The sequence below is a fragment of the Spodoptera frugiperda genome, chromosome 28 (genome assembly GCF_023101765.2).
Source record: "Spodoptera frugiperda isolate SF20-4 chromosome 28, AGI-APGP_CSIRO_Sfru_2.0, whole genome shotgun sequence".
Taxonomy (NCBI): domain Eukaryota; kingdom Metazoa; phylum Arthropoda; class Insecta; order Lepidoptera; family Noctuidae; genus Spodoptera; species Spodoptera frugiperda.
Window position 1 is genome coordinate 5002244 of NC_064239.1, and position 19766 is coordinate 5022009.

The 19766-nt window shown below is 34.5% G+C and overlaps 1 protein-coding gene across 1 annotated transcript in view; it reads right to left on the bottom strand.

Annotated features, from left to right (window-relative positions):
• Nucleotides 1-202: 202 nt before the first annotated feature.
• Nucleotides 203-19766, bottom strand: part of LOC118265114 (uncharacterized) — a 139953-nt gene continuing 120389 nt past the window's right edge. The window contains exon 3 of the transcript XR_007707343.1: nt 203-214. The gene's annotated coding sequence lies outside the window, so the exon portion shown is untranslated. The remainder of the gene's footprint in view (nt 215-19766) is intronic.

The window sequence follows — 19766 nt, forward strand, 5'->3', positions numbered from 1 at the left end:
AGCCAAAACAAATCTAGGCTTAAAGTTAAAATAATAACAATCACTACGTAGTGAAACAGCATATTATATAAATAGATTTACTTATTGAGCCATAAATCCTGCATAAAATGAAATAGTTATTACTAGAGAAAATATGCATGTTCAAAGGTATCTACTATTATTTCCTCATTATCTATTTCGGTATCAGTATGGGCAGAGTTTCAAAACAATAAGCCTGAAGGAAACAGAGGCCCAATTTTGCTCCCATGCACCTTTGGGTGTTTGTCTAAAAGGTTGGCATCGCACTTATAATTCTTTTAGTTTTGTGAATGTCCATATAAATATTGTATTCGTATCAATAGCCTACATTGTCGCATAAAGAAGAAAGAAGCCACGGGCACAGCTAGTGCTGAATATACACACATAATCCACAAAATATCCCATAGAAAACCAGAACATTATAGCGAAAATTAATGGCCATATACAGGTCGTTAAAATGAAGATGTTCCTTTATTCGAGTAGATTTACTGCGCAGATGTCGCATGCAGTTTATTAAGCTCATATCGATCACCGTTTATCACTACACACCATCTCAGAACGCTGATAAATTGCAACTATATTTGGTGTAGGCGCTCCGTCTATTGAAGACAGAAGTACCATTGTTTCAGAGAGACACCTCTTTTTAGAAAGAAACGTGTTACCACTATAAAATCAATTAATAAATATTTTGTAAATGTTGAAACTTTATTTTTTATGGTTACTTTAAGCCGGTAATCGAGCAGAGACGAGGTAAGACGGATCACCTGATGCAAAGCAATCGGCGGCGCCCAAGAATACTTGAAACACCAGAGGCGTTACAGCCTTTTCGGGGATAGGAATTTAAGGGTTGTTGGGAAATCATGGATTGGGAAGAGGGGTAATTAGGCCTTCGGTAACCATCACTTACACAACGAAAGATAACGCAAGCGTTGTTTCACGTCGGTTTTCTGTGAGGCTATGGTATCACGCCGATCGTGCCGGCCCGTTTGTGCATGGTTCTCCCACTTTTAAAAGATATGTGTTATAAGACCATATTATTAGTTCAACATATACTCCTGCATCTATTGCGTATTTCAATTGCCGTATATATACCTTGTCTAATCTAAAGAAAGATGAGGGCGACCTGTGTATTACATTAGTATGAAAACACTGTTATTTTCCATTTAGAAACTCCTTAACTGACCTCCTTAATGGCCATCTGAATAAGTAAAACACAATAATACTATTACACAACTGGTACATAAACTGCAGCTGTTGACTTCTACACATAAAATATACAAAGTTGTTGATTTTCTTATCATAGTTACAACTTGTTACCATACTTTATTACGAAATTCTACTTACAAAGTTTTCGGAGACTCGAAGGGTCAGGAAAATAAATAAAAGTGTCTTCATAAAATGGTCTTTTGATAAATGGTTGAATCGTGTACCTCATTTGGTTTAGAAATATGTTTTAGAGATATTATAGGGCGTAGGTAAATCGTATTGGGACATTTAGATATTACAAAGGACACCTAAAAAGGGTTACCGGCCGCTTCTACCTTAGAGCAAAGGAATAAATAAAATAAAACCTTACTGTAATTTTCCAAAGAAAAATATTATCAAGAATGGGTTGTATTACATATTTTCAACTATTCAGATTTCCAAAAATCCACATACAAAATCACGCTAATCCATCGTCCTGTTTTGACACAAAAGAAGGACAAACAAACAGACTGACATGCTTAGAATTTGTAACATTATAACTAGGAATATTACCCTTTACTTACGGCACATCCACCTAGGTAAACTTTCATGTACAATACATCAGTCTCACAATTGATTAAAGGTACGGACAAAAAATTATTCCTAAAGACACTAATTTATTTTATGATAGAAATGTCTAGACGTGTCAATGATCAATCTTTCATATATAGTTTAGACATAGCTTTGTGAAAGCCTGTCCCTCAAACGTTCTATAAAGGATAGGAGATCTAATGGGCAGACGGATTTCCTGATCTTAAGTAATTGGCATCGCACATAGAGAGTACCTTAAAAGTTTTATATAGGATAGGAGATCTAATGAGCAGACAGATCACCTAATGGTAAGTAATTGTCATCTCAGATGAAGAGTACCTTAAAAGTTTTATATAGGATAGGAGATCTAATGAGCAGACGGATTACCAGATGGTAACTAATCGGCATCGCACATGGAGATCTGTATCACCAGAGAAATTACAAGTGTGTACGATTCACTCACTCACAGATAGAACATTGTATTTCTTTTTTCTGAAATATCAAACGAGTATCAATAAAATTAGACTAGACTTGGTACAAATGGATCTTTGAACAAAGAAATTGTTTGTAGCCTATGCGGGTCATTCTTGTTCTAGTGCAAATATTTGATACAGAACGGCATAGAAACGCTAGACGTTACTTAGGTAAGGACTGATGTCTATATTGATGTCTATCACAGATAGGTTTGTATATCCAATACTATCCGATTCCAATAATGGAGGTTTGGTTCCTAGAATGTAGTAACACACTCGTCCAGGCCTGTAAAACAGGGTTTAGGACGGATTTAGTTTAAGCTGTAAAGTTACTATCTAAATACATGTTCGTACATATGTATGTACCGTAACTAAGTAAATATAGTACTGTAGGATTAATATTATCACGTTTGTTGCATAATTTAAAACAAAGTAAAGTCTAGTGCTTGTTTTGGATTTTATTGTTGCTGTGAAATAATAATTATATAAGTCAACGTCTTTTAACTTTCAAAAGTTATTATGAAGAATCACAGACTGCTATTTATGTAAACGTAACTAGATTCGCATCTAGTTATAAACATTTTGTGAAATACAGAATGACGTTGAGGAATCTGACCAGTCAATTCACTGGACAATTTAACAGACAACCGCAAACAACCACTACAGGCCAACTATAAGCCAGCCTCACAGGCTTTACTTTGTTTACCTTTAAAAGCCCACAATTGTGACAAAACAAACCTATCGAAACCAGTATTTATTCAAACTAATAGTAATTTATTTAGCCGAAACTACGCAGCAAGTCACGTAGAACAGTAATAAAGATCAAAATAGCAAATAGTCGAACTGATTGCTGCAATATCGTTCTACCAATTAACTCGTACAACTTGGGGCCAAACAGTTCTGTACGTTTTTGGTATTTTTAAACGGGATTCTTTCATTTCTGTACGGATCCTAACTAAAACGTGTAAGGCCAAAGGTCACCCACACATCTGTTACAAAACTTGGTATCGGTTTCACTCGAAAAACTTTTCTAACGTTCTCTTTTATCCCAAAGACGCCGAAAAATGCGGGATTAGTTGCTTCGCCAATTTCGGTGTAACCGACAGAATGTTTATATTTTGTTCATAGTTCAGTTTTTCTAATTAGTAGGTCGGATATATCGTCATTATAAATATTCTAAAAGAAAAACCGTCTTTATTTTTTAAGTTTTGATAGTGAGAGATTTGGAGCAGAAATAACTCCGACGCCTACAAGGGTTATGATAATTAGTGGACTAATTGCTCTGATAATGATCCTTGTATTATAAATACAAGGATAGGTTTAGTAATAGATGTTATTTTAGGAGCCTTAGCTTAGAATAAACAGCGATTGTCAAAACAAGCTTATTTTTTATAGTAGAAAAAGTATTCCCTGAAAAACTTCGAATATAAAGACATCCGAATTAAATAATAAGCTCCGACATTCACTGTGTATCAACATCAACATGTCCATGAAGTCAACAAAAGTTTGTTACACGTGTAACGTGAATACAGCGACATTGACATTTTCGACGTAATTACATCTCGTTAGGTGCTTGATTAAAATCATTGTTGTGATACACGTCACAGATGTTGTTCGTAATGAAACTACTGTTTATTAACTTGTGTAGTTTCACAGGTGATCAGTTTGCTGTACAAATGAGCTACGTGCCCATTCGACCGGGAAGGGAGACACCCTAAGACAGGCCCCGTGGGAATCAGATACGGGGTGAACTTTCCCCCCCATTTTCCCTTAAACAAAACGTAGAACAACCCGTATTATATTTCTCGGCTGAATTAGTTCAAGAAAATCTAGTTGAGAACACTTAAAACTGTTCATTGGGTTCAAAATAACTGCAGTGAAGTTTTAATGGTGTGTTTATAAGTCTTTATAAGTTTGCGGGAGAAATAATAGCTCTTTGCTATTTATTTTGTGAGGGGAATGTTAAGGATTGAGTGATTGCCCGGGAATGATGATATATTGACTTGGGTTTGATCGATCGTGATTTTTTATATGTATGTGTCGCGTGTACACATTGCAAGGATACATACATACTACTTCAAACATTCACCTTCCAGAATGAGGGCATTGGTAAACGATTTCATTCATGAACTTAAAGCACTTACAACTTTAATATACATAGACTAATACGAGCAGCAACAACTATTTATTAAATATTTTCTTTTAACTATTCTCCGAATGCTTAATTTGATTAAGCTTACGTACTACTACGAATTCAATGCTTGTTAGGCACCGTGATTAATGCTATAATGAACATTTAAGAAAATCAAAGTCAAAACACAAAGTACCAAAATTCTTCCATCCGTGAGTGATGTTTATTTCTCAAAATTAAACAAACATTGATTGTCTCTGCTGCAAGTAAAAGCGTCGTACGTCAGCAGAATCTGCGCATTACACTGAATGTTTTATTTTATGTCGCATCATTTTGCGAATGAGCGTCGTAGCTGAACGCAGCATACTATTTGTTACAGATCGCTTGACAAAGAGACTGTACAGATTGTTGTACGAGTCGCTGAGATAAACGCATTGTGCCAAACGTCTGTATTGAATTACTCTCATCTTAATATTATTTATATGTTTTGTTAATTAAATACGTTTCCTACCACTTCGATATTATTAGATATGATATAATAATAGGCTTGTATCTCTTCTGGTGTTTCGCGTGTCCTTGAGCGGCGCTGATTGCTTACAATTAGGTGATACGTGTCTTCATTGGTCAGTCTATCCCATAAAAACATGGGATATATATATTTGAAAGCGACGTATAAGTTTTAAGTTTATTACTATTTGTGCACTGGCGGTAAGAGTAGGTGCTGTGACATATACTAGTATGTTTTGTACACTATCATCATCATACTGCTAAATAACTATAAGGTATATTTTTGGAAAAAAATCAAAACAAAACGCTTTAAACTTAAATCTCTGTAGAACGATTCCCGAGCCTTCCCCCAGGTCGTTGACATATCCATATATGTGAGCACAGTCAGCAGATAACATCAAAGTCGTTCAGTAAAGAAACAACCAGGTATGCGGGAACCGTAACAGCAAATTGGTTGGAACAAGGATGTTTGGCAAATAATTATTGCGCAAAAAACCCCGGGACTCGACAGTTTACAATGGCTCAGAAAACATACAAAGTGATATTTAAATGTTAGATTTTTTTTTCTATTGACAGTGTGGTCGTGGTTATCGATGAGGATCAGGAACACGTAGTTTTAGTTACACATTCTGTAGTAAGCCCGGAGGCCCGTAGGTTTCGAAACCTACCAACGGCAAGTACCAATGTGATTTTTTCCGAGTTATATGTACTTGCAAAGATTATTTAGACACCCCTGACAAACGGTGAAGGAAAACATCGTGTGGAAACCTGGGCTTATAATTTCAATTATAGGTTTCAAATCGCCAACCCACATTGAGCAAGCGTGGTGATTAATGTTTGGTTTAGGTTAAAACGAAACATAACCCAAACCTAACCCAAACCTAACCCAAACCTAACCCAAACCTAACCCAAACCTAACCCAAACCTAACCTGGAAACAAAAAAAAAACGGGACCTGCGTAAACCACACTACAATTTAACTAAAATACTATTGTTATATACATAACTTCACGTATTTTAAATCCCTAATACCGCATTGTATTTACTAATAAGTAAGGATAATATAATAGTAAAATATTAATCTATTAATTTAAAATTTTGTCGCTGTCATTATTTTCCAAATGCATTTTCCACCTATATGAACAAATTGCACAATGCAATGTGTCGGTACAAATAGGCACGTAATTCTGTGCGCATAAATAGCTAAATTTATGCATTTGATGCATATTGTTACGCTATCTGCTGCATATATTATGCCATTATTTGTATAGGTCGTACGCGTACTTGGATGCATAGCCTAATTTTTGCACTATAGTTTTCATGAGTACTAACTATAAAGAGGAAGCAGATTATGGCATGCATAGAAGTGGTTTTGGAGTAACTGGACCTATCCCAATATGCAATGTTTTCTAAATGCCATGTAGACGTAGTCGCGGGATGAAAATTTATAGATTTTTTTATGGAACACGCCGACGACGACTTATACGACTAGACGTATCACCTGATGGTAAGCAATTGCCGCAGCCCATGGACACTTAAAACACCATAGGCGCGTTTTTTCATTAGAAGTGCGTTGCCTTTTGGGGGTTAGGAATTTAAGGATTGTTGGGAGATTGGAAAGATTGGGAAGGGGGTATTGGGCTTCCGGTAACCACACTAACAGTTGTGTTAGTGTGGTTAGCGGAGGCTAAAACCAAACGCTTGCGTTGGCAAGCGTTCGGTTTTCGATGTGGCCGTGGTATCACTCCGGTCCAGCTGGCCCATTCGTGCCGAAGCATGGCACTCCCACACTTATATATAAAGATAAACGAGTGTATTCTGTGGCTGCATGAAATTATCACCCTGGCACTTTGTCTGCAATTAAGCCAAACACAAAATACATACTTTCCTTTTATTCTTACTGTGGTGGGTGTATTTACAAACAGAAATCCCACGCCTCGAACCGGAATATCTAATTGTAGGTCAAATAAATATATCTTTGTCTGGAACTAAAAATCACAATTATTATGTAAAAACGACACAGAAAAACACTCTGAAAGAGACTGTGTCTGGCTCGTAAATATGAATAATGAAGCATAGAATAAAACCACATTTTCCATACGAGAGTCTGATATGTTATGAGACAAAAGAAAGCTAATGGGCATTCTGAATTCTAGGTTCATTGTTGAACAAGTCGTGCAAAAGACAGAAGCTGGTCAATAGGCTGCCAAGAGTAATTAAAAGGTCCAGTAGAACGCAATATCGCAGTATTAAGCCACGTAGGAATTCTGCGCCGCACGTCGAGTCCGTACCACATTACTGAGCTCCACACTTCCACGGTAACCATTGACGGCAGCTACAATACAACCACGCACGTGCGGCCAGCAAACGCCGCCTAATTAGATTTAGGTATCGACTAAAACCTACGATTATAGCATGGAAGCCGTTGTTCGATTTAGCCCCAATTAATGGAATAGGGTCGCCATTTATCGGGACCATCCCCTATTAATCATAGGACAAAGAACACTATTATTGGCTTTAGTCCATCTCAAATTAGTAATGGGGAACTAAAAGTAAACGGGATTAAATGAATTCGTAGTATCTTGAAATGTTGTGTTCGTTCATTTTCCTTGCCAGGGTAAGCTACTAATTGGAATTTTATGTTTTAACTTTTCCTTTAAACGTAGTGTAGCCGTTAGTTCCGAGAGTTCTGCAAGAATATTTGGAAGTAATTAAAAATAACAGCAGTTCTTACTGCTGTTATTTACGTTTTTAAGCTTACGCTGTAATTTTGAACAGATACCTAGGCATGTCATTTTGTTTATAGACATAACATATTATAAACTTCGAAAGGATAGGCTACTGTGTATAAAATACCTAAATAATATTTTGTCAAAATACTGGATTTGTATTGAAACAATACCAAAACACAATGTAACAACAATTTCATAATTTAAATTATATGCACAGGAATTAATTGACAGGTACATTTCACGTATTAAGCGCTGATTTAAATTAAATGAGAAATGGGTAAACAGATTTAACCAAATATAATTTTGAAGTTGAAAACACGTTTTGTATATAATTAAGGCCACACCACACTGGAAACACGATAAACGATATTTTAACAAAGGCACCAATCCGACGCGGGTGTAACGAATCGTTTTTAACTGTAACATTATTTCACTTAAATTATAAAAGGTATTTTCATGACATTATTCATGACATACTGCTTTTTTGTACAAGTTATCGTAAGGCCGTGGTTGCGAGGTTTCAATTTCCACATTTCTCTTTAATTTCAAAGATTTGTAATCGCCGTATTCAAAGTCATTTAATGATTATGTAATCTAGGCCCTAAGAATTGTTATCGGATCAAAATCGATGCTAAGGAACAGTTTAAGTAAATCATTAAATGTCTCCGAGTGCAGCAGTAAGTGATATAAATATAATAATCCTAATAAGTAAGATACCTTCTTATGACTAGTGAGAAGTGTTGTATAGATGTGTATGACGCAGTTTTAAAGCAATTAGGCAATTAGCTACCATTATCAGTTATCCATATAACGAAAATATAAACCAATCAGTTTGGTATCACCAACATCTAATTTATTAGATATGAATTTGGAATTACAGCAATCACGTCGGTAAGTTAGACATATAATTTTAACGAGTTCAGAATGTACATTTTCATTTAAATCGAGATCATTCATTCATCGAGTTTATAATTCGCATTCCGGGTATTTTAAATAGTAACTAAAATACGAACATGTCATGTGCTACGGAATTTCCATAAATGAATACCGTTCCGTGAATTTCTCGGGCATTTTTAATTAATATTGCAGAAACAACCATCACTGTATTCACTGTGTATTTAAATGTATTTGTATTTATGTTATATACAATTTTATTTTTGAATAAGAAAAACAGGTCCGATCTTTTTGTAAATCTATATTCATACAAGATCAATATTTTTTTTTAAATTATATATATATTAATCTGGGCTGTGCTCACTGCCCATATCTCTGATGTCTAAGGTTGCTTGGGTTTAATGTACATTGTATCGAATTAAGGACATAACTGACTTAACAAGCACCGCTTCAACCCAGCTACTAAATTGCCAATTTAATTTGAACTTTAAATCGTATGTCGTATGATATATTTTATAACGTCAGTACAAAAAGTTGTTAAGTTCACTGCCAGCACACTTGCAACCTTTTTGTCTCATTTTCAAAACAAAAAACGCCGTGCCAGAGCCGTCCTTTTTAAGTGTGTTATGTCCTAAAGTAAAAACCCACTAAACCGAAACAACGACGCAACGATTTAAAATTATTAAAAGTAATAAAAATTGCCATCACACCGATGTGACATGTACGCATCAACGGTTAGCATCGCGTTGTTCGTGTAGTATCACAGGTAGTATCATGTACCGAGTGCCCACAATTTGTGTAATTAGTTTTAAGCAAAATGTAACATGGTATACAAATCATTCGAATAGACTCAGTTTTTATTTTACCAGTCATGATCGTCCCACTGGCAGGGCCAAGGTCTCTCTACTGTCCTTCCATTTGACTCTTCGTAGAGAAGAGTGGTCAATCCTTTTCATATGCATCAAGTTCATTCCGCATCTTCCTCTGGGTCTGCCGTGACGTATAATATGTGACATGTCTGCCGCATGTCGGACGAACGGTGGGCAAAACACATTACTGAGTGGAACCCTCTCAACGTCAATAGATTCAGTTGCTAAAATTCTAAATTAATTGTAAACAAGTTTCTCATGAGTTCAAGTTACTCTTTGATAAAACATAACATTTCTTTGAAGGTCTAAAATAGCATAATTGGAACACTTATCGACAACTCTAAATTTGGTTCCCATTACATTTTTCCTCGCAGTCGTTTATCAAAACCCATTAAATGTTCAATCTCGTGCGAATGTCTGAAGGATTGGAAATTTCCATAGAGAGCCGTTTGAGGCGGAGGCGGCTTACACGAGGACATGAGGAGTGATCGATGGCCATGGGACGGTAACGAGCCAATTGTTTGGTGTAAAGTTTGGACATAGATATGACAGATACGATGAGCGACTAATGTTTTGTTGTTAAGATTTTTTTTAGATAAATATGATTTGTAAAACTATGTATTTATAATTGTTGGTTTGGTTTGTAAGGGTAACCACCTAATATAAGCTATAGGTTCGATTCTTGAGTCAGAGAAAGCAGTTATATTATACGAAGATTCGTAACATTTGAAATGTAATATTGTTTTAAGTTAAATTACGTCAGTTAGCCTTAGGTATTACTATTACAATCTAGTAATAACAAAAACTGAACAAGCATAAACAGCCAAATCAACTAAATCAACAGTAAATAGCAGTCAAAGCAATTGAGCATGTATTTACTAATTACTAAACAATAATAAAGCAGATTAAACAATTATCACTGACCGCTCTACATTTCCTTTGAACTTAAACTTAAGTAACTCGAAAATTAATCACTTAGGAAATAAATGTTCGTGTGTTAGCAATAAATTTCTCGGTAACACATTGTGGGAGCGAAATGTTCGAATAGATACGCAAAGCAAATTGCAGGATTACGACTGTGGAGGCGACAAACGTAAAGGCCTTACTGTATAAACATTTATAAAAGTGAGATTGGAAACGTTCTAGGACCTTCTTTCTTGTTATTTCGCATCGTCACTTACTTTTAGTGTAACTAACTTTGATTGTATTTTCTTTATATGTATTTAGTACATTAATTGACGCGAGTTTCAATTAGATGTATTGTTACTCAATACTCAATACTTTATTGCATGTCATAATGTGTACATAAAACAGATGGTATGTTAGACATAGAATCAATTATGGACCCTGTCTACTATCCATAGCTAAAAATATCAATAGATACTAAATTAAATAATATCTTTAAATGCTTTTTCATTCCATGATTGTCGCAGTTACACCACAAGGGGAGCTGCGGACTACCTAGCGGGTTTACAGTGGCTCCGGTTCGAAGGGCAGAAGTAGGAACGGGGTGGTTTTTAGTCAGTAAGAGTCTGACACTCCCTCTCACCTTGCCCAAGATGGGAGAGGTCATTAAATGATTTTCCCCCTCTTAAATGAAAAACAAAAAACACCACTAGGGACATCATACGAGTATGATGGGCCACATTACCGGAGGTTTTACCTTCAGTAGTTATTCATCCAATATGAGTCAGTTATTAAAGGTTACCAACCAATATTCATAAGTTCTTGAAGAGAAATAATAAAATGCGGATCAAGGTTCATAGTTGTGTTAAAGTTTCCAATCAAAAACTAAGACGAAATATCAAAGTATATTTTAGAAAATTCCACATCCATTTATAAGAAATCTATCTACATAATATACTATTACATAATATATAGATAATATTATAAACAAATCATCTAAAATGTTGGGTTTTATCATTCGGAACACTAAATCATTTCGTAAGCCCGCTACAAAGATAGCTCTTTATAATAGTTATGTTCGTAGTAACCTGGAATATTGCAGTGTTGTGTGGTCGCCACAATATAATGTTCACCAACTTCGAATTGAACGGATTCAGAAGAGATTTTTAAGACACCTCACCTTCTCATTAGGCTTGCAAAAACAATTAAAGTCGATGAATAGTTTGGCAACTCGGAGACGTCTGCTAGACATGACATTTCTGTATAAGGTATTAAGATACGGGTTTCATTGTCCGCCGCTTTTGGGGACATTCAGTTTGCGTGTGCCAGCTCGTGTTCCCAGGAAAGCGACTCTCAGGGCTGGGTTATTGCATCGACCACCTGCCAGGACCAACTTGAAGGATTTTTCTGCCTTGTCTCGACTGTCTAGGTCCTATAATGAAATCTCTGGTGATGTGGATATTTTTGCTGACACACTACCGAATTTTAAAAAGACTGTTGTGGGATTATTGAGCGATCATGGTGATCATACTGGTCATACAGCTGATATATAATTGTTTTTTATCGCACTGATCATACTGGATCATACTGGTCTTACAGCTGACATATAATTGTTATTTAATTTAATTTTAATTTTATTTAATTTAATTTTAATTTAATTTAATTTTATTTATAAATTTCATAAATTTCATTTCCATATATGTGTGCAAATCTTTATTTGGGAATAATTTAAAACTTTTAAATTAATTCCTTTTTTTTCATAAAATTATGAAAAAAAAGGAATTAATTTAAAAATTTTTGTATTTTTTGTTGATTTTGGTTTTTGGTTCATTTGTATCATTTGTGTTATTTAATCTTAGTTATCTTAACCATGTATAATTTTGCGGGTATGTTAATATTGTTTTGTTTGAATGTGTTTTATTTTAATTTATTTTCACATTGTATTTTATTTTTAATTTTTTTTTTCCTATTAACTGAGAACAGTGTCACCATTATGTTGTCCTACAGTGCATGTTGTGACACCTTAAAATGTTGTGCATTTAAATTTATTATTATGTAAGTGTTTAGATATAAGTCCTAATGTAACAACTACTGGTTGTCCTAATAAATAAATAAATATTCTGTAACTGATCGTAAAAAAATTCCAAAGTTTTCCAACTAAAGCTTCCGACAAGTTCAGCGAATGATTGGGACGGATACCGTGACAAATATCTAGAAAAATAAATATCGGAGAACTAACAACGTGTGCTCATTACAAGGGCGTCTTATTAATTTATACGGGAACGTAACAAAAGGTATCGTATAACCTCACAACATGAAAATCGGCGCTCCTACTCCGACCTTTATATATAATATTGTATAAGTATCTCTCTAATTTGTTTTTAGATAATAAACTAAAACTATGAGTAAAAAGAAAAGCTTCTTATTTTAGATTTTATTTACAACAAGTCTTATACATTTCATTTCTTACTTAATTAGATTTTGAGGTTAAGATATTTCAACTCACGTTTCACATTTTATTAAACACACAGATAAGTCGTTTTTAATTAACATGATATTTAACAATAATTTAGATTCTTAACTTACGCTTGAATAAACAGCTTCTTCTAATTTAATTTGTTTTAATAAATTCATCAAATTACGCGTATCTAATTCTAAATCGAAAACGGCTTTGATCCTTTTAAATTAATGCTGACGATATAGAAATTTGTTTAAGCTTAAATAAACATATTACACCAAAAGATGAAAAAACGAACACATTATCTAAATACAATCTATTTATTTGCATTGGAAGGTCTCATTTGTTGAGATCGCAAGCGTGACTGCCGAGCGGTCTCGGCGAGGGGTCTTGGCTTCGGTTGTCAGATGGAGTAGAAATAAAAAGTTGTGGATATTTGAAATAATTTTAGTCGGCATGGTGTTCAATATATAATTTATGGTAATATTATTATGTGCTCTCTATTATACATGTCACTTGTGCGTTTTGGAAGGTTTGGCGTGTCACAATTGAAGTAGTCGTGCTATATTGTTTGTACCGTTGCAAATGATACGTGTAATTGGCAAAAGTTCTGATTTGATTACAAGCTTGATATCTATCGCGAGAGACACTGATGTTATTGTTTTTTCTCTACACATACACCTTTGTACTTAGTATGACAATGCTTTCTTTGACGAATATTGTTATTTCTGAAGTAACCTTAATGTGATTGTCTCGTTTTTATTTGGGTGTCGTTTTTAAATAAATAAAAGTGAGGTATGAATGTAAATGTGCTGCTAGTCCCAGACTGCAGTCGGGCCATACTATTTATATTTGGTAAAAGCGTTTTTTGTAGTTACTATTCATTAATGAGGATTGTATGAATAAATGTATCTACCTAATATGATGTCAAATGCTATAACTCTGTTCCTATCACCCCATGCATCGTTAAGGAAAAACAATCATCACATGGCTACCCATTACATTTATTTATAGCTACACACTTATCATCAACATAAGCTATCTTAGATTACTCGCTAAATCATCACGAAAGAGACCACTAAGAACATTGGAAAACATTTTTCGCCTTTTGTTTCTGCTGGTAAATGTCTATAGACGTCCATAATCTGCCCATTTATTCTTGAATAATATTCAAGGAAATATTCCTCAGTGATGAAACTTATATCTTTGTTCTGAATGTCATAACCATAATATAAATCATGAGGCTCAGTCTTTTAGCTCAGAAACTCCAAGCGGCGCTGCGGGACGTCCTTAGTAGTCTAAATGTATTCATAGTATGGGAGCTACGTGCCCGCTTGCTACGGAAAATGCTACGGAAAGTGCTACGAAGCCTACGACGGCGCCTACGAGCTACGTCTTCTAACGCTGATTAGATTGGATCGAGACGAGCACGCACCTAAGTCCTGATAACTTATTAGAATTTTATTTCTTATCTCTTTGTTATCAGTTTTATGGAGGAGAGGAATGCTTAAATTAATCTTGTGGCATGACTGTAAAAGCAAGTTAAATTTTGCAAAAAAGCTTTGTGGAGGTTTTTAAATTGTTCAATAGATGAGTCTTAATCCAATGATTTTCTGTGATGTTTCTATATTATGTTTTATGAATATACTTTCCTTAGTGTCGAGTGACTTCACTCATTGAGTATTATATTTTGAGAATAGTACTTTATATAGCAATATACTCGATATCTTTTCATTTCAGTTGTCACGCGAAAGACTGTGCGTAAGTAATATTATGTTGAGTTGGAACCAATTAAAATGACAGCAACTCGAATCGCCTTCAATTTGTGAGATTGACATGAAATGTTTCTTCAATTAATTATTCAGCAATCAAGTATTTGATACGTTCTGGCAATATCGCTAGACTGAACAATCTATACAATTATTCGGTTCGGTGCTTTAAATTGTTTTGTGATAGATTTAATCATGTAGTTATTAAACCTGTAATTATAATAATCACAATTTTAATTTAATTCATTCAATTATAATGGTCATAATATTAAATAGGACACGATTGGTCACATGTTTACCTATACACTATAGGGTTGTGGATTAATTTTAATCTATTTTATCTATTGTGCAATTTATTATCAAATTTCAATTAAAATAAGTGTGTCTTTAATAAAATTCTAATGAGTATTAACTCACTATACATTAATCGAATCCTCCTACTTCGAATAGGTAATCAATTTACTTCATGTTTCTAGATTATGTTAAATCGTAATCAAACCTATCCCCGTTCACAATTGGGCGTAAATAGCTTGTCATCAAACCTTATCTTTAGTTACAAAATACAGTGACGTTGTACAATTGTCGGTACACGCATTTAGCCAAAGTTTGAGGAAAATCGTGAATTTTCCATGAGCATGCCGTGGAAATGTTGAGGAATGGCAATAAATATCCCTTTCATTGTATTCTTTATATTATGACGTGGTTATGGTGCGTTATAAATATATCCTTTGATACTCCTGCTGAAATAGCCATTAAGAAGTTATATGGGAATGTTAAATCGTAAAGTATTTTATGGAAATGTCATATTTCGTATTGTCATGATTGATATGCTTTTACGAAAAGTCTAAGAGGAGTCGTAAGTATTTTTATAGAAAGCTAAATTATATTGCTTTTATAGTAAGGCCGTCTGATTCAAGAATTTTAGTTTCACGGAGTATTTTGTTCAATTATTAACAGACCACAACACAATATTTCCACGTAACAATTAAAACTTTAACACTATGTTAAAAAATTAAAACAAACGAAAAAAAAAATTCAATCGTTCCAACAACATGATTGCCGTGAGCGTTCCACCGTAAACCTGATAAAAATGATGTGGTCCGAATATTTTCATACATCAGCGGTTTACGTATTTACAGGACAAACTTTTATTACAGTTATTTGGTCACCAGCACATTCAGTGTGTGGAAACTTATTGTAACTACGTCACGCTCTGATAAAAAAAAAAAAACATTCCGTTATCCAGGAACTTGAGGCCGTTTGTCAAATTTATCATGGCGGGTAGAATAACAGCTTAAGGGGAAATTGGGTAACTATACCGTCTTAAAACATGTCAAGCTCATAAATTATCTTTTATATCTAGATGGTTGTGACGTGATTGCGATGTAAAGAGGTAAGGAAGTTTCTGTTAAGGTACTCTTTCTAAGTTAGTTTGAGAGTTATCTTGACATTAGATTATGTTTTCTGAATAGGTTTGTGCAATATTTACTTTTCTTGTATTATTATGAGTATGTAAAAGAGGTAAGAGGCTTTGTAAGATATCTTTTTAGTTTCAGTAGGCCTCGCGGTCGGTCACTATCTTGCCTGGCGCTAAGCGATAATGTGTTCAACGGTGGTTAGGACGTTCGTCCGAAAGAAAGTGTACAAAATAATAGTAACATATTTTGTCTCTATTAAGTTTTGCTAAGAAGTAATGCTCGGCTATTTTCGGTTTTTCGAAAATTTCTCAGTAGTAGCACGGAGTCTGGAAATGTGCCCATTGGACTTACAATATAAATTGTGAAAAAGGTTGTGTACATTGTACAGTGGCATTACGTGCTATAATGTGCACCTCTGCCTACTCCTACGCGGATAACAGGCGTGACGATATATGTAAAAAAAATGTCTCTTTGTATACCTACACAAACACAATTTATTAATCCTTGATTAATTGTAGAAATAAGGATATCAATATCAATATCCTGAAATACGATACTGTACCTAATACTAATACCATAGTGTTAGACAGTTAACTCACAGTCATGCTAATCTCTCCAATTAAGTCTAATAAGCCATTATCGTACCGTCGGTCGTTATTACTGCAGTTAAATTGGAGATATTATTTGAACTCCAGAACTAACTTCGGGTTTCGATAAAATTAATAGACTGTGCTGCCATGGAAAATCAGTAGTTAATAGAATTTGAGATAGAAGCATCGATTAACTATTGCGGTGAATGAAATAGCTTCGGTCCAGAATCGTCCTGTTGTTTGTTAAATTCTAGAAATTTTAGAATTTTATTTTAGGAGCACAAAATTAAACAATGTTTATCACAAAATAATATTATATTCTTTTATTTTGAGAGGCATAATCATCCAATCACTTCTCCTACCCGGGCAAGGCGAGATGGAGTGTCAGACTCTTACGGACTATAAACCGCCCCCTTAATACCGCTAGGTAGTCCGCAGCTCCGGAATATTATATTCCTCCCTGAAAAAACTTGAAGAACATTAAGAAGTCATTTAATTCAAAGAATCAAATTTTCGTGTTATTATTTCGTTAATGAAAACATGTATTATGCATCACTGGTTAAGCGAATACCATTTCTAATTATTCTTAGTGAAAAATATTCAATTCTACTGTATAACTGCACACATAAATTAACATTCCTACATTATCGTACGAGTATTTAAGTACTGCTAAACAATTTCAAGCACACCCTTTGTCCTCAGTTACTTCTACACTATGTGAGCTTTAAGGCCATCGCTCAGGTTACCTTCAACTAACTCACGAAGTCACGACAGTGCAGCGAGTGCACTTCGCATACGGTTTCCACGTTCCGTTGTTAACTGTGAAACTATTCCACCGATGTTGTTAACAAGCATGTAAACTGGTTGTAAATCCTTAAAACTTTTGAACCCTTGCGTAACACTTATTTAATTTAATGTTACCCTTGCGTAACACTTATTTAATTTAATGTTTACTAGCTAATGTCTACGGCTTCGCTCGCGTGCATTATGGACTTTGTGACTAAGTAAAAGCAGCCTAAGTTAGTCTTTAGTACATGAACAAGCAGCCAATAAAAGTCCTGTTAAAAACAGTCCAACCATTGCAGAGATTAGCCGGACCACACAGACAGTCAGACAAAAATTGTAAAAAAATAGTTTTTTTGTTACTTATTTAACAAATATCGATCAATTCTTAAATAGGATTTCTCTGATGTATTGCAATTATCTTTAGGTATTACAAATTGTTATTTTTATAGTATAGTTTGTGCCTATCAGTGAGCAAATATTAGCTGATTAAATTGGTATTAGTTAGTTTTATTAAAACACAACTACTAGGTAACCTAAATACATACGTATTTACAACGTAAACACACAAACAATACTACCTTCTAATGCATATTATCTAAGAAACAATAATGATAGTACCTATTTAAACGACCCACTTGGTCTCTCTCAAGTGAAGGTAGGATCATTGTTCCAATGTGTCATGGGACCATCGTTTACACCATGATATTGTCTGCGAGTATCCCTGAGGATAAGACGGACCTTTTGTTCGCAAATATCTGTTAATCCTGAAGGGATTGGATGGATGAAAAAGATTAATTATAACAGTTTATAGAATGCTTTGTTAGTCTAGTAGTGAGTATAACCTTTGAGTATACAAGGTTAAGGACTTTAACTAATTATAATTATATTTTTTTACGTTTAAGTATTTACTAATAATTTTCGTATCATACTACAACTTAGGTAATGGATAAGGATGTTTTTCTACCAGAGATGTGATATGCTACGTTGCTGCGGATGCGTTTGGCTTCTACTAATTTATATTCATTGGTACACATAGCTTAGCACTGGTGACCCAGCTAAGCTGTGTATTTTAAATGAAAAGATGCGTGCTATGGATGCGTGTCTATAACACGCAAATGCATGCTTTGGATACGTGCTATGAATGTGTGCTATGGATGGTTTCCCTACTATCGTTACATCGCATACCCGAGCTACGCATTTTCCTCGCACATCTACATAGCTTTGTATCAGTAAAAACGGTTACATAGTTTCACAGCTTAGCTATTACAGCTTCGTAGCATAACTACAAAGCGCATCTCTGGTAGAAAAACTTTCTTACTGAATTAGCAATGTAATGTAATTAATAAACTGTAAAGATAACATTTTTTTCACGCTTTTATTAAAACCTCAGGTACAAAACTTTTCGGGTATCTGCCTTTTGTTGTAGGGCGAGAGCTACAGATTGAGTTTCAAATCATTCAATATGATTCCTTCGAACCTATAAATAACGTTGAAAATTGGGTTTTATTTTTGTGTTATGCCCCACTTTATTGTAGATTGTTAGTTTTTATTAGTAGCCGTTACAATACAGTTTGTTACTCTCCCTTATATAATAGCCGCAATACTTTTTAATTTGTATATCTTTATTTAAAAAAAACACCGCTCCACACTAGGATTTTCTCCTGTGTCGTTGATGCGTTTACAAACATATAAGTTCACATATAGTATATGTGTACGTTCCGTACACATATGCTACATTTACAGACATTCAGACCCGAAACAACAATTTTTAGATCATACAAATAATTACTCCGTGCGAGAATCGAACCCGCTGTTCTTTACGCGGCGGCCGGTTACCCAACTACAGCGCCAACCGTACAGTCAACGTTACTGTTACATTTTAAAAATAATTACCACGTCAGACAAGAACAGAATTGTCTACACAATGGGAATGGGCTTCTCAGACGTAAAGTTGATCAAATAAATAACGTTTATTGATTTCATAATTCCTAGATACTGCCTCTTAAATTGTATTTCCTTGTTACTGAATATTTTTCGTACAGTTCCGTATTTTCCGAGTATTATATTACTGTTTGTTTGTGATTTTTGCTCTTTTCGCTACGCAGTTCATAATCTTCTCTACTTTTTTATTCATCAATACTGGCTCTTTGTTCTCAAATTCCTTTAATTAAACTACAGAAATATAAGTAAAACCAATATTCATATTTTCAGAAAAATGTGTATTCAATGAGATTGGTATTTTCGCGTAACTTTGGGCGCTAGTAAAAGTCTATTTATACACATAACGTCACGCTCTTTAAGCCATGAAGGAGTAAGTAGAAGTATAATATGCAATGGAATATAAACTTTTCACCACGAGCACCACCAGGAGTGGCTATTACCATATAAATCCAAACTCCGTTTCACGTAATAAATACCAATAATTAGATTGGCAAGGCGC